This window comes from Saimiri boliviensis, chromosome 2 (genome assembly GCF_048565385.1).
Source record: "Saimiri boliviensis isolate mSaiBol1 chromosome 2, mSaiBol1.pri, whole genome shotgun sequence".
NCBI classification, from domain to species: Eukaryota; Metazoa; Chordata; class Mammalia; order Primates; family Cebidae; genus Saimiri; species Saimiri boliviensis.
The window spans coordinates 240,019,199-240,034,426 of NC_133450.1; the positions used below are offsets into that span (position 1 = coordinate 240,019,199).

The following is a 15,228-nucleotide window of genomic DNA, read 5'->3' on the forward strand; positions in this document are numbered from 1 at the left end:
GTAAAGATATTCTTAGGTGGGCATGGTGGCTCATGCCTGTAATCCCAGCACTTTGGGAGGCTGAGGTGGGCAGATCATAAGGTCAAGAGATCAAGACCATCCTGGCAAACAGGGTGAAACCCCGTCTCTACTAAAAATACAAAAATTAGACCAGTGTGCTGGTGCACGCTTCTAGTCCCAGCTACTCAAGAGGCTGAGGCAGAAGAATCTCTTGAACTGGGGAGGCAGAGTTTGCAGTGAGCCGAGATTGCACCAATGTACTCTAGCCTGGGCGACAGAGCGAGACTCCATCTCAAAAATGTATATCTATATATACATATATAGATACTCTTAAGGAATTTTAAAATACTACAAAATATTTTCCTGAAGAGAAACATATCGAAGTCAATGAATATTTTGTTCAAAATGTCAAATGGATAAGACAAAATTGAAAGATACACAAGGTGAATGAATGGAAATACCAATAAAAAAAAAGACAGTGTGTTAAAACAAAACTTAGGAGACTTCAAAGAAAAACTACATTTCAAAGATTAGAAATGATGTATCTGTGAGCAGAGCAATACAGTTATCAAAATTTTCAGCAAAACAATCTAGTTTTGGAATTTGGGGGCTGGGTCTTATTCTTGAGGTCAAGGACATTCTACATCATTTAGAACTGCATGCAAGAAATGGTAAGGAAAAATGAAATGGGTCTGGAAAAAAATGAACAGTCTCTTGGTTTCAGATAGGTGCTTTTTTCAGTCTTTTGTGATATTCTCGTTGAGCTTATGGAAAAATGAGGTCTGGGTAATCATACGGTTCTGTGGATTTATAGCTGATTAAACCAAGAGGTCACAGAGGCAGTACATCAATGTTACGTGTCCAGGAGAGCTCTAGGGCGCTCTATGTGACTTTGCAACAGAGAAACGTGCTTCTCAGATTTGTAAGGTATGTAGAACTCAGTATTCAAAAAGATGTCTAGGCTGGGTGAGGTGCTTCATTCCTGTTTTCTCAGCACTTTGGGAGACGGAAGCAAGAGGATTTCTTGACACCAGGAGTTTGAGACCAGCCTGGACAACAATATGAGACTCCCGTCTCTAGAAAAAAAAATTTAAAAATCTCTAAGGACCATAGAGATGAATGGAAATCAACACAATGAAATTTAATGAAAACAAACAAAAATAGAAACTTGCATTTAAGTTCAAAAAGTCCACTGTAAAGTACACGATCTGGCGTTAGAAGTTTATATGGGAAGACACACACACACACACACACGTACAAACACACCTTAGGTGCTTTAGTTTATTTCGAGGGGAGAATGAGTCAGGAGAGTGTGAGCCAAAGAATGAACTAGCTAATGAGATCTTAGTTTGTATTCACAGAAGGATGGCATCCAGATCAAGAGAAATCATCATCCCCATAGACGCTTCCCTGGCCAGGCCACATCTGGAGTTGCAATTCCGTGTGCCACCCTGGGGAGCCCAGGCTGGGCCGAAGGGTAATGGAGAACAGGCAGAGGTCAGCGACGAGGGAGGCTGAGGGGGTGACTGGGGGGGATGCTGAGAGAAGACGGCTAATGAGAGTCTAAGTCTTTGAAAGCTGGGAGTTTCCCTTTACAGGGGCCCAGGCGCATTTCTTCCAGGCTGAAAGTGGAGTGTTAAAGGGGCTAAGAACATGTAAAATAACAGAAATTCACTGTTATGCCTCCGACCACTCCAGCACAAGTGAAAAATAAGTTGCTCTGGTAATTAAGGGGTTTCTTCAACCAACAAGTGGCGGGAGGAAAAGAAGGGGAACCAGGGATGGATTTTCAAAGAGCCTTTAGAGACTTAACCCAATACATTGTGTGGGCTTTGTTAGATTCGTTGTTGTTGTTGTTGTTTTAGACAGAGTCTTTCTCTGTCACCCAGGCTGGAGTGCAGTGGCGCGATCTCGGCTCACCGCAACCTCCACCTCCCAGATTCAAGCGATTCCCGTGCCTCAGCCTCCCAAGTAGCTGGGATTACAGGCACGCGCCACCACGCCCAGCTAATTTTTGTGTTTTCAATAGAGACGAGGTTTCACCAAGTTGGCCAGGCTGGTCTTGAACTCCTGACCTCAAATGATCCACCCGCCTCTGCCTCCCAAAGTGCTGAGATTACAGGAGTGAGCCACTGTGCCCAGCCTGGTTTTGTTAGATTTTGATTTCAACAAAATCTATCTGGTAAAAGAAACATTTTTTGAGATAATCAGGGAAATTCTTTTGTAATAATAGTTTTACTGAGATACAACTCGCAGGTTATAAAACTCATTGTTTTCACAGTGCTGGACACATTTACCTCTATTTAATTCCAGGACATTTTTATCATCCCAAAAAGACACCCCACTGACATTAACAGCCACTGCCACATCCCTCACTCCAGCCCCTAGTAAGCATTCATCTTTTCTCTCTATGGATTTGCCTCTTCTGGGCGTTTCATAGAAATGGCATCGTGCAATCTGTGGCCTTTTCTGAGTGACCTCTTCCACGTTGTCCAATACTTGCAAAGTTCATCCATGTCGTAGCGTGTATCAGTTCTTCATTCCTTTCCACGACAGGATAGTACAGCATTTGTGTGGAGAGACCCCACTTGTTTATCCATTCATAAGTGATGGACATTTCAGTTGTTTCTAGTTTTTAACTATTAGGAATAATGCTGCAATGAAAATGTACCTACAAGTTTTTGTGTGGACATACGTTTTCAGTTATCTGTAGTATGCCTAAGAGTGGGATTGTTGGGTCATATCATAATTTTGAGGAACTGTGAAGCTGTTTTCCCCAAGTGGCTATGTATTTTGCATTCCCACCAGTAATGTGTGAAGGTTCCTTTCTCCACATACTCATCAACATTTTACATTATGCCTTTTTTTTTATTACAGCCAGTGTAGTGAGTATGAAGTGGTATCTCACTGTGGTTTTTATTTACATTTCTCTAATGACTAATAATGTCGAGAATCTTTCCATGTGCTTATTGGCCATTTGTCTGTCTTCTTTAGAGAAATGTTTATCAAATAATTTGCTTTTTATATTGGGTTGTTTTCTTATTATTGAATTACAAGAATTATTTATCTATTATAGGCCAGGTACAGTGGCTCATGCCTTAATCCCAGCATTTTGGGAGGCCAAAGCAGGTGGAGCACTTGAGGTCAGGAGTTTGAGACCAGCCTCACCAACATGGTGAAACCCTGTCTTTACTAAAAACACAAAAATCAGCCAGGGGTGGTGACTCGCGCCTCTAATCCCAGCTACTTGGGAAGCAGAGGCATAAGAATCACTTGAACATGGGAGGCAGAGTTTGTAGTGAGCTTAGATTGTGTCACTGTACTCCAACCTAGATGACAAAGACTCTGTCTCAAAAATAAAATAAAATAATATATATATACATATATATATATAACTTATCTATTCTGATTCCAAGTCCTTTATCAGATATATGATTTGCAAATATTTTCTCCCATTCTATAAGCTGTCCTTTTACTTTCTTAATGGTGTCTTTGAAGTATAAAAGTTTTTTTTTTTATTTTGATGTAGTGAATCTATCTAATTTTTTATTTCTTCATTTGAGCTTTAATTTATATTTCTGTAATTAGATTTTTAAGTAACTTTTTCATCTATTAATTTAATGTAGTTAAATATATGTTACTACAACTATGAAATAACCCTTGTGTTGTAGTTGTGGAGATGTTAAAATGCAGTACATTTAATTTTATTAAGGTAAATTGGGACTGCCTCCCATGGTAAAGGTGTGTAACCAATCTGTGATAATTTTTAAATCTACATTATACCATGAATTCAACTATCACAATAATGTAGTCAAGTTTGGAAGGGAACGGCACCCCCTGAAAATAACCGTGTATAGTAAAATACATCATTTGAAAATTCCCAGGCCTGGTGCGGTGGCTCACGTCTATAATCCCAGCACTTTGGGAAGCCGAGGTGGGCAGGTCACCTGAGGTCAGGAGTTCGAGATCAGCCTGACCAACATGGAGAAGCCTGGTGTCTACTAAAAATACAAAAAGTAGCTGGGCATGGTGGCACGCACCTGTAATCCCAGGAACTCAGGAGGAGAGTCACTTGAACCCAAGAGGCAGAGGTTGTCATGAGCTGAGATAACACCACTGACTGCACTCCAGCCTGGGCAACAAGAGAGAAACTCTGTCTCAAAAACAAAAAAGAAAGAAAGAAAAAGAAAATTCCCTTGCCTCAAATTTCACAGATACAGTTATGCTCACGAGTAAGGAAAAAAAGTTTCTTCTAAAATCATCCTCAGCGTAGTCTTAACAATCTGGTAAGGTCCCCTGCCCTTCCTCCAGCCCACAGGAGAGGAGATTAATTAGAATCTGGAGAAGTGAAAACATGTAACTTGGGGGAAAAAAATTCAGTGCTATTTATTTGAAAACAAAAACAAAGGCTGGGTGTGTTGGCTCACACCTGTAGGGCCCAGCACTTTGGGAGGCCAAGGTGGGAGGCTAGGAGTTTGAAGCCCACCTGGGCAACATAGCAAGACCCTGTCTCAGCAAAAAGTAAAATAATTAGCCTGGCACATGGCATGCACCTGTAGTTCTAGCTACTTGGGAAGCTGAGGCAGGAGGATCACATGAGTCCAGGAGTTGAAGGCTGCAGTGAGCTATGATTGCTCAACTGCACTCTAGTCTGGGAGACAGAGTGAGATCTTATCTCTAAAAAACAAAACAAAACAAAACCTCAAATATATACAGTAAAGTTCGATAAATGTCTTTTAGGCTCTTAAGAAAAATTTATTAGAAATGGCAAGGGTTGGACCACGCATGGTGACTCACGCCTGTAATCCCAGAACTCTGGGAGGCAAAGGTGGGTGGACCACCTGAGGTCAGGAGTTTGAGACCAGCCTGGTCAACAAGGTAAAACTTAAAATGCAAAAAAAAAAAAAAAAAAAAAAAAAATTAAGGCTGAGTTCGGTGGCTCACACCTGTAATCCTAACACTTTGGGAGGCAGAGGTGGGAGGATCACTTGATGTTAGAAATTTGAGACCAGCCTGGCCAACATGGTGAAACCCAGTCTGTACTAAAAATATAAAAATTAGCCGGGCACAGTAGGGTGCACCTGTAATTCCAGCTACTCGAGGCTGAGACAGGAGAATTGCTTGAACCCAGGAGGCGGAGGTTGCAGTGAGCCAAGATCACACCACTGTACTCCAGCCTGGGCAACAGAGCACGACTCTGTCTAAAAAAATATAATAAATAAAATAAAAAATAGCAAGGTTTGAGGAAAGTGGTGAGTTTTCGATTTGTCCGGAAGAAACGTGAATTTAAAAATACTGAGAAACAGTGTAACAGTGGATTAGATGATTAACAGTACAGTGAGTCAAATCTCAATGCTCCTCCCCACCATTTAAAAATGTTTAAATGTTTTTAAAGAGTATATACTTTTAGATAGCATTGCACAAATAAGTATATATGGAGTAAAACTTGGTTTCATTTGATAGCCAGTGTCCTCATATAAACTCAATTCCATAATCCCTCGGTCATTATATGTAACTATACACTAAAAATTACATAACACTTTAAATACATGTTTTAATCTTAATTAAATGATTCAATGTCACATAACAAGTAGTTTTTAAAAAATAATTACTAACTGCTCTGCCTTAACTTTGTTCTAGGAATGATTTTTGCTTTCACCAAACTGAAATTCACATGGATCAAAATCATGATTATTTATATTTGTCCAAAGTTTCTAATTCTGTATCTATTTTCCAGAAGTAGCTCAAGCTCTAAATTTTCATTCATTTTAAGAGTATGGAAAAATCAAAGAAATGACCCTCAAAAGAAACATGAAGTAAAAATATTTTATTTTTACCCAAATAACTATATGAGACAGGACACAAATCACTTCCAATTAAATATGATCAATATATCTTAATTTTGGTTCTTTCCTGAAACCCGAGTAAAATAAATTAAACATACATAAACCCAGAAGAAAAAAGAAAGCAGAGAAAGCAACAGCGGAGGGGAGATCTCAACAAGCTTTGGAAATCGACAGGCAAATCAGTGGCTGGCCAGAAACCAAAACCTTACCCTGCCGGGAAGATCAGAAGAAAGGAGCAGATACGAACTATTAATCTCTAGGACAGCTCAGAAATGAGAGGTACTTGGTAAGCACTTCAGAAGCATAGTTGCAGAGTGGAAGTAAAAGCAAGAAGTTGATGGTGCTTGTAAGAAACAGTTAAACCAAGGCTGGGCACGGTGGCTCACGCCTGTAATCCCAGCACTTTGGGAGGCTGAGGCGGGTGGATCACGAGGTCGAGAGATCGAGACCATCCTGGTCAACATGGTGAAACCCCGTCTCTACTAAAAATACAAAAATTAGCTGGGCATGGTGGCGCGTGCCTGTAATCCCAGCTACTCAGGAGGCTGAGGCAGGAGAACTGGCTGAACCCAGGAGGCGGAGGTTGCGGTGAGCCGAGATCGTGCCATTGCACTCCAGCCTGGGTAACAAGAGTGAAACTCCGTCTCAAAAAAAAAAAAAAAAGAAAGAAAGAAACAGTTAAACCACCACGTTGTACTCCTCCCCAGCCCCCCAGCCCCCCAGCCCCACAACCAGGAATTACCCTGCCCCTCCACCAGCAGAAGCCAGAAAAGGTTAAACTATTATGGACTCTGATCTTTGGGATACTTGGTCTGATTTAGGGCAAGATAACATTCTACTAAAAACTCAAGTGGAAACCTGTGCACTGAACTTGAGATTTCCTTTTTTTTTTTTTTTTTTTTTTGGAGACAGAGTCTTGCTCTGTCACCAGGCGCCAGGCTGGAGTACAGTGGCACTGATCTCGGCTCACTGCAACCTCCACCTCCCAAGTTCAAGCAATTCTCCTGCCTCAGCCTCCCAGGTAGCTGAGACTACAGGCGCGAGCCACCACACCCAGCTAATTTTTGTTGTATTTTTAAGTAGAAACGGGGTTTCACCATGTTGGCCAGGATGGTCTCGATCTCTTGACCTCGTGATCCACCCGCCTCAGCCTCCCAAAGTGCTGGGATTACAAGCTTGAGCCACCGCGCCCGGCCTGAACTTGAGATTTCTAGCCACAGCTCTATCCCACTCTCACACGCCCTATATCTGCTCAGATCCCATTTCACTGGCAGCCAAGCATATACTCCCAGGCAAAAGCTAAGACGATTCATTTTTATTGGCAAAGTAGCCAGTCCCGTCCTCCCAATTCTGTAGATACTGATATTTGGAGTTTTCCTACAGAAAGGCCAGGGGCATCTCACCACCCATGAGACCTACTCATTGACAGGTCCCACCCAGGTAGACACAATTTCCAATGAGCGTTCAGTGCCTGGATCTTAAATATAAATAGACAAAGTCATCAGAAATTTGAGGAAAGCTTTTTAGTATGGAATACAGAAGGGGAAAGAGCAAAAAGAAACTCAGAGGAAACAGAGAATTCAGGGAAGAAGAAAACTCCAAAATCAAGATATCATATCCGCGAAGAAAACCCAGATCACACACATGAACATTTAGAAAGCAAAAAAAAAAAAAAAAAAAAAAAAAAAAAGAGCTTTGCGAAATAAAATATGATTGCAGAAATTAAAAATTGAACACAAGGGCCAGGCGAGGTGGCTCATGGCTGTAACCCCAGCACTTTGGGAGGCCAAGGTGGGAGGATCAAGCCCAGAAGTCTCAGACCAGCCTGGGCAACATCATGTGCCCCTGTCTCTGCAAAAAATAATTTTTAAAAATTTAGCTAGGCATGGTGCTGCATGTCTGTAGTCCCAGCTACTTGGGAGGCTGAGGTGGGAGGATCACCTGAGCCTGGGAAGTCAAGGCTGCAGTGAGCTGTGATGGTACCACTGCACTCCAGTCTGGAAGACAGAGCAGATACTGTCTCAAAAAAAAAAAATTACGAAAGGACCAGGCACGGTGGCTCATGCCTGTAATCCCAGCACTTTAGGAGGCCCAAGCGAGTGAATCACGAGATCCAGAGTTCAAGACCAGCCTGGCCAACACAGTGAATCCCTGTCTCTACTAAAAATACCAAAAAATCAGCCAGGCTTCGTGGCAGGCGACTGTAATCCCAGCTACTCGGGAGGCTGACGCAGAGAGTTGCTTGAATCCTGCAGGTGGAGGTTGCAATGAGCAGCGGAGATCACATCACTGCACTCCAGCCTGGGCAACAGAGGGAGACTCTGACTCAAAAAAAAAAAAAAAAAGGACTCTTTAAAAATGTAAATAAAAGTTAAATATGGATTACATGGATTTGTTTTTCCCGGAAGCACTTAAGTGACAGATATTCCACAATGACGATATCAACCGCACAAGAGGGGGCTGGATAGGAACAGGGACCACAGGGAACCTCATCACAGCTTCTGATGCAGCAGATGTTGACTGTGGATGGAAGGTGGCACATGCCTGCAACTGGGTACAGAAGTAAATTCCTGCTCAACCCAGGGGTGCACAGTATGTAGACAATTCACTTGCGTGTTAGAATACCAACAAGATTCAGCCGCAAAGTAAACCCCGCATGGCAGCGAAGCCATGAGGTTGAGTTGTGAATCTTGGGGGTCTGATGAAAGTTCGCTGGACAATTACAGTGTAAACGTCATGACGCATCAGTGCTCAGCTCTGCTAATGGCTCTGGACACCAAGGCAGCCTCAGAGCAGAAGGTACAGGACACCAGGGCAGCATCGCAGTGCGTCAGCACCGAGGACCTGGCGCCACCCCGCTTGAGCCACGCCGCGTGCCGGGGCTGGCCCTGCGCATTCTGCCCTGGAAGGCGACCCGCAAAAACCGTCCAAAGGGCTGGCCTTGTTGTTCCGGCACACCTCTGACTGGGCCCCAGTTTCCGGAGGGCAGGTATGGGGAAGGCTTGTCCCCAGTACCGGCCTTTGCACATCATCTGTGCCCAAGGTGTTTGGGGACCAAAGCTCTAAGCAGCGCTCATTGGTGTGTGTGAATTAAGAAAGGGAAATTTAAAATGCACACGTTGTAATATCCTTTAGAACCTATAACTCGATCAAGACAGAAAAAAAAAAAAAAAAAGAAACATGATTTTAAAAGAAAAGTAACTCCATATAAAAAGAAGTATGCTGCCACAAGGGGTGGCTCATGCCTGTAATCCCAGCAATTTGGGAACCGGAGGTGGGTAGATCAGGAGTTCAGGACCAGCCTGGCCAACATGGAGAAACCCCTTCTCGACAAAAATACAAAAATTAGCCGGGCGTGGTGGCGGATGCCTGTACTCCCAGGTACTCGGGAGGCTGAGGGCGGGAGAATTGCTTGGACCTGGGAGGCGGAAGATCGCGCCACTGCACTCCAGGCTGGGCAACAAGCGAGACTCCGTCTCAAAAAAAAGAAAAAAAAAAAGAAAAAAAAATTGGACGTGAACCCATCCAGGCCCGGGGCTCAGCTGCAAACATCCGCAGATTTCGGAGCAGCAGGGAGTGGTCAGTGTGCTCGCTGGCCTTTGTGCTTCCAAACGTTTTTCCAACAGACCGCTGTGGCTGCAGTTTTCAGAAGATGTGCTCTGGCCTCCAAGGAGCAGGGTAGTGGGGAGGGACCCTTTGTATAGAAAATGCTGTCCCGGGCGCTTCGCGACCGACGCCTTCGGGGATCTGAGCATCCGCGGAGCGGGCAGCTGCGGCCACAACCCGACTTCTTCACCAGCCGTCAACCAAAAACATCTCAGAGTCTCTGTGACCCTGGCCGTGATGACAAGAAGCAAATGTTTGCTGTTCTAAGACTTGTACGCAGAACGCAGAGGACTGCAGTTAGGAACACCCTACAAAATCGTACTTTCCAAAAACAGGGCGCTGAGAGCGGGGAACGGCCCTGCCTTCAGCGTCAGGAGAACCGCCTCCGCCCCGCAAGGCGGTCCGCCCTGTGAGCCACGCGCCCAGCTCCCAGCCCCGGCTCCCCGTCTGAAGACAGCGGTTCCGGGGACCGCGGCGACAGCATCGAACGGGTGATTAGGAGGTTTTGGCAGTAAAGGCCAAGCCGTGGTGTGAGCTCGGAGCCCGGACCCGGGCGCGGACCGAGTGGGAGCGCGAGCGCAGCCGGGGAGCGCCGGCGGCAGAGTCTCCGCCAGAGTCCGCGAGGAGCCCAGCCAGCCGCCGAAGGTGCTTCTGGCCGGCGGTCCGGCTGTGCCACAGCGCGCACCGAGGCGGCAGGCGCGGGGAGCGTGGCCAGGGCCTGCGGGAGCCGGCGCGTCCCAGCCCCAGCCCCGGAGCCGAGGGGGACTCTGGCCCCCAGGCCGACGGAGCCCAACCCGGGAGCCACTGCGCCCAGCGGAGCCGCCTGCGGAGCCCGAGGGCGCTGAGCTCGGAGGACGCGGGGCGGGGCAGGAGTCTCGGGAGCGACAGAGGCTGAGGGGCCCTGGGCCCGGCCCCCGCTGCTGCCCACGCAGCGCCTCCACTTGGCAAAGAGCGTCTGCCGCGCCGCCGGCCTCTCCAGGCGGCACCCGGGGCTGCCTCTGCAGGGCCACCCTCCGTCTCCAGGGAGGCCCGCGCTCGCCGGCCAGGAAGGACGCGGCGCCCCGGCCCAGCGGGGACGCTGGAGGGACTCGGGCTCGGAGGAAAAGCCTTTTAGACCCGGGCCATCGACGAAGGGTTTCCGTAGGGACGACCAGCATCGGGACGCAGTGGGCAGAGGCGCCAGCTCCGTGGGGACCGCGCGGCAGCTCGTGGTGCAGGGCTGAGCCTTCGGGGTGTGAGCGCGCGCCCCGGCCTTCGCGCGCCGCTGGAAAGCGGCGTGTCCCTGCGTTTGTCCGCGAGCGCGTGCCGGCTGCGACCGCAGGGAGAGGAAACAGGCCCTTGTACATGGCCCCACGTGTAGATAGGCACATTAACAGGAAACAATGCTTTAACACATGCGTCCTGGTAAATGTGATTTTTGTCGCTTTTTGCAAATCATCTATATTGATGTCAAAATATTTTTGGAAAATTAAGTGATTTTTTAATGTTGAAAATGTAATTTTAATAGTTAATTCTTCATCTTACATAGGAGCACAATAAAATACACCACAATCTAAAGAAACTCCAGAATTACGAGAATGAGAGTCAAGAATATTCACATGGGCTACAATATCTATTGCCTTAAACTGCAAGCGACAAGGTTCCAATCCGAAGGTGAGCATTTATGTGTTTATGACTGGCCACATTTACGACTTAAAGAACAGTTTTGTGAGGGGGGAAACTCGGTCACTGAAGAAGAAAAATTACTAAATTTCAAATTAAAGAGTGAAAGGAGCTCCCGTAACAAATACTAGAGGAATGAAAGCAAGAATGATTGAGGATTTGATGCTCTCAAAGGCATAAACCTCTCTGATGACACGGAAGCTGGATGTTGAGATCTGCAGGTTTATAAGGAAGACTCACAAATGCCTCAGCAAATCCCAAATCATTGTCAGATCAGTGTTTCTTAATACACGAAAGGTTGCAGGTGAAATTTCAGACAAGAACCAAGAAAAAGATCATAACCCAAATTTTAGGCAAAAATGTGGCACAACTGTGAGAGTCCTACATGTTAGTTACAACCGCTTTCTTTGCTGTGACTTTCCTGTACAGTAATATTTAAACACTGTGGCAAGACACCAATGATCGCCTAATCAGACCACACAAACACATTTATTTCAAATTCCCTGGAGGTTAAAAAAAGGTCAGATTCTGATGCTTTATGCATGCTCAGGGCCAGTTTATAAACACTCCGTTCAATACCATCAACACAAAGCCAGTGAAAAGAAACTGGCAAAATCCACCGCTTGCCATTCAATTTGTCAGGTGGTGAAGACCAGGACAGAATGTTCCATCAGTTTTAATTTTAAAATACGATTGTCACATTGGGAAAATGAAATAAACGCAGTAAAATAAACTGTACAAAGACGAAGTAGAACAACAAAAAATATTGGACTAAAACATACGATTTACAGAAGTTTCCAGACAAGCCGTACAAAATGGTCACAGACTTTTTTGAAGGGGGAAATCTACACTTGACAGCAAAGACACAAATGTTATAGTGAGACTGTGATGTTTGTTTAATGTTCCCATTTTGGTTCAAACAATCAAGCTTGTCCATCTACAGCATCTAAATAAAGCGAGACTTCGCTAGAGAGCAGAACTGGTTAGCTGCTTTTAACCAATTTAGTTAGATCACCATAAAAGAGGGGGAAAGGAGCTCATAAAATTGAAATAAAACTACCTCCCCCCTCAAAATAAAATAAAGAAAAACACCCACACCCCTGCAGCTAAGCTGAAACCTTCATTCACAGTGCTTTATGCTTAAACCAGGATGGGGAAATAAGTAAAAGCAGGGAGGGGCTCCTGCTTTTAAGCGTTTCACAACAATCCGGATGATGCTTCTAGCCTCAGCTCATGCTTCACGACAGTGAATCAGGACAAGACATTTAATCACCAAAGGACTGACGATGTCTGGGCTTTTTTATTCTCTAATGTTTTTAAGACTGTGTCCATTAAATGCAAATAAAAAGGAAGAAGCCTTGGCAGAACAGAAGTGATACACACTTGATGATCAGATCAATTTAAATATTATTCATGGCATATAGCCTAGTCCATGCTCCAGCTGTTTCTGTGGCTTGGGCTTCACTGGTCTTCCATGGCTCTGCTACATCATTTGCTAATGGATCATCTGGATTAGGAGCACTTAACAAGGCCTGAATCGATAGCAGAACTGTGCGGATCTGTAGTGCTGGGACCATGTATCTTTCAAAATATCTGATCATATTCTTCTCAACTTGTCTACACTAGGATGATAAATTTTGGTCATGAAACGTACTTTAGAGGCTGCCATTGGGTCTTCTTCTGGAAGGAACAGTTCAAGGTTAAAAGTCCCTCCCTCAAAGTGGGAATCCTGAGGGCCAGCAACGACCACATGAAAATAACAGGCGTTGCTCTCATCTGGTTCTGCTTTGATGCCAGGAACTGGTTCTGCCAGCAAATGCTGAGTTTCCCTGATGATCCTGTGGGGCAGCCAGGCCATCTTGTCAGAACCTGAGTTTGGCCTCTAGTCTCGTCTCTGGCTCCCCTCGCCTCCTTCTGAAGGGAGCTTTCAGTATTAGTCTTTGTGTGAAAAACCTTCTATGGCTCTGTAAACCTTTCACACCCTCAAGTTTTGAGAGTTTGGCTGGTATAAAATGTTAGGTTCAAAGCTCTTTTCCTTTAATACTTAAAAGTATAAATTATTAACTTCTTGCATCCTGTATTGCTTTTTTTTTTTTTTGAAACAGAGTTTCACTCTTGTCGCCCAGGCTAGAGAGTACAATGGCACAATCTCACTGCAACCACTGCTTCCCGGGTTCAAGTGACTCTCCTGCCTCAGCCTCCCAAGTAGGTGGGATTACAGGCATCTGCAACCACAGCCTGCTATTTTTTTGTATTTTTAGTAGAGACAGGGTTTCACCATGTTGGCCAGGCTGGTCTCAAACTCCTGACCTCAGGTGATCCACCTGCCTCGGCCTCCCAAAGTGCTGGGATTACAGGCATGAGCCACCATGCCCAGCCTGCTTTTTTGATTATTGTTCTTTTGAAGGTTATCTCTAAAAGATATTATTCCCAGATACTTTTAGAGTTTTCTTTTTGTTTCCTTATTTGTTTTTTTGTTTTTCCTTAAGACAGGGTCTTGTTCCATTACCCAGGCTGCAGTGCAGTGGCACAATCTCAATGATCTCAGCTCACTGCAACCTCTGCCTCCTGGGCCCAAGACGTCCTCCCACTTCAGCCTCCCGAGTAGTTGGGACTACAGGCTAGCACCCAGGATGCCCGGCTGATTTTTGTTTGTATTTTTACTAGAGATGGAGTATCTCCATGTTGCCCAGGCTGCTGCAGAACTCCTAGGCTCAAGAGATCATCTGCCTGCCTCTGCCTCTCGAAGTTCTGGGATTATAGACGTGAGCCTAGTTGTTGCTGCTTAATGTTTGAAACCCTAGTCTAATATTGATTCTTTCTCTTTCCACCTCAGCATCAAAAGAGCCTTTAGATCTGGGAAATTTATCTTCACTGTTTCTTTCAATAATTCCTCTTTTATGTCACTCAGATGCTGGCACTTACATTTTATCTTTCATATCCATAAGCTTTTCTGTTCTATTTTCTCTTCATCTTTCTTTTTTTCTCTTTTTGTTTTGTGGTTTTTGAAACAGGGTCTCACTGTTGCCCACGCTGGAGTGCAGTGGTACAATCAGGGCTCACTGGAACATCCACCTCCCAGGCTCAAGTGATCCTCCCGCCTCAGCCTTCCAAATAGCTGGGAGTACAGGCATGCACCATTGCACCAGGGCTAGTCTTGGTCTTTCCTGCTGTCTTCTAAAACGGTTCCTCAATCTTTCTTCAGCTGCATCCATTCTGTAATTTACTCCCTATGTTGTATTCTTTTTCCACCTATTGTATTTTCTATCCGATATTTCTCTTTGGTTTTTTTTATGCTTTCCTGCTCTTGCTTCACATTTCTAAGAAATTCTAATATCTGTTAAATAAATTTATTATGCTTATTTTAAACCCTTGGTCCCTGTGTTCCAATAATTCAGTTTCAGAAAAAGTTTTTAGATTGTTGCTGTAGTAGACTGAAAAATTGGTCTCCAAAAATATTAGATCCTAATCCCTGAGATCTGCGAACGTGATCTTAGTTGGAAGTTGCAAAGACTTTTGCAGACGTGATTAAATGGATGATCTTGAAATGAGGAGCTGGTCCTAGATCCTTCAGGAAGGCCCTAAATGGCATCACGGTGTCCCGATTTGAGAGAGGCAGAGTGATATTTCACACACATATGCACACACATTAGAAGGTGACGTGACGATGACACAAAAAGAGATTTGAAGAAACCAGCCTTGCACATTGGAGTGATGTGGCCACAAGCGAAGGAATGTCAGCAGCCTGAAAGAGACAAGGAACAGATTCTCTCCCAGAATCCCCGGAGGGAGTGTGGCCCTGACAATATTTTGATTTCAGCCTAGCGATACTGAATTTGGATTTCTGACCACCAGAACTATGAAAGAATAAATTTATACTGTTTTAGGCCACCAAAATTGTGGTAGCTTTAAGGAGCCACAGGAAACGAATCCATTGGCTTTCATAGTGTGGTTGGGTGCTTCCCTGTCCAGTCACTTTGGCCTGTGCCTTCATTTCCCCAAGAGAATCATCTACCTTGTCTAAAAGTATGTATTGGAGAAAGGTCAAAGACCCTGTGCTATTTCTCACAACACTTGTTTGTGATAGCAGTAAGTTAGAAGCAATATGGGTGTC

At 44.8% G+C, this 15,228-nt stretch overlaps 1 pseudogene; it reads right to left on the bottom strand.

The window, feature by feature from the left end:
- Nucleotides 1–12,514: 12,514 nt before the first annotated feature.
- Nucleotides 12,515–12,972, bottom strand: LOC101029402 (ubiquitin-conjugating enzyme E2 N-like; annotated as a pseudogene).
- Nucleotides 12,973–15,228: the final 2,256 nt, after the last annotated feature.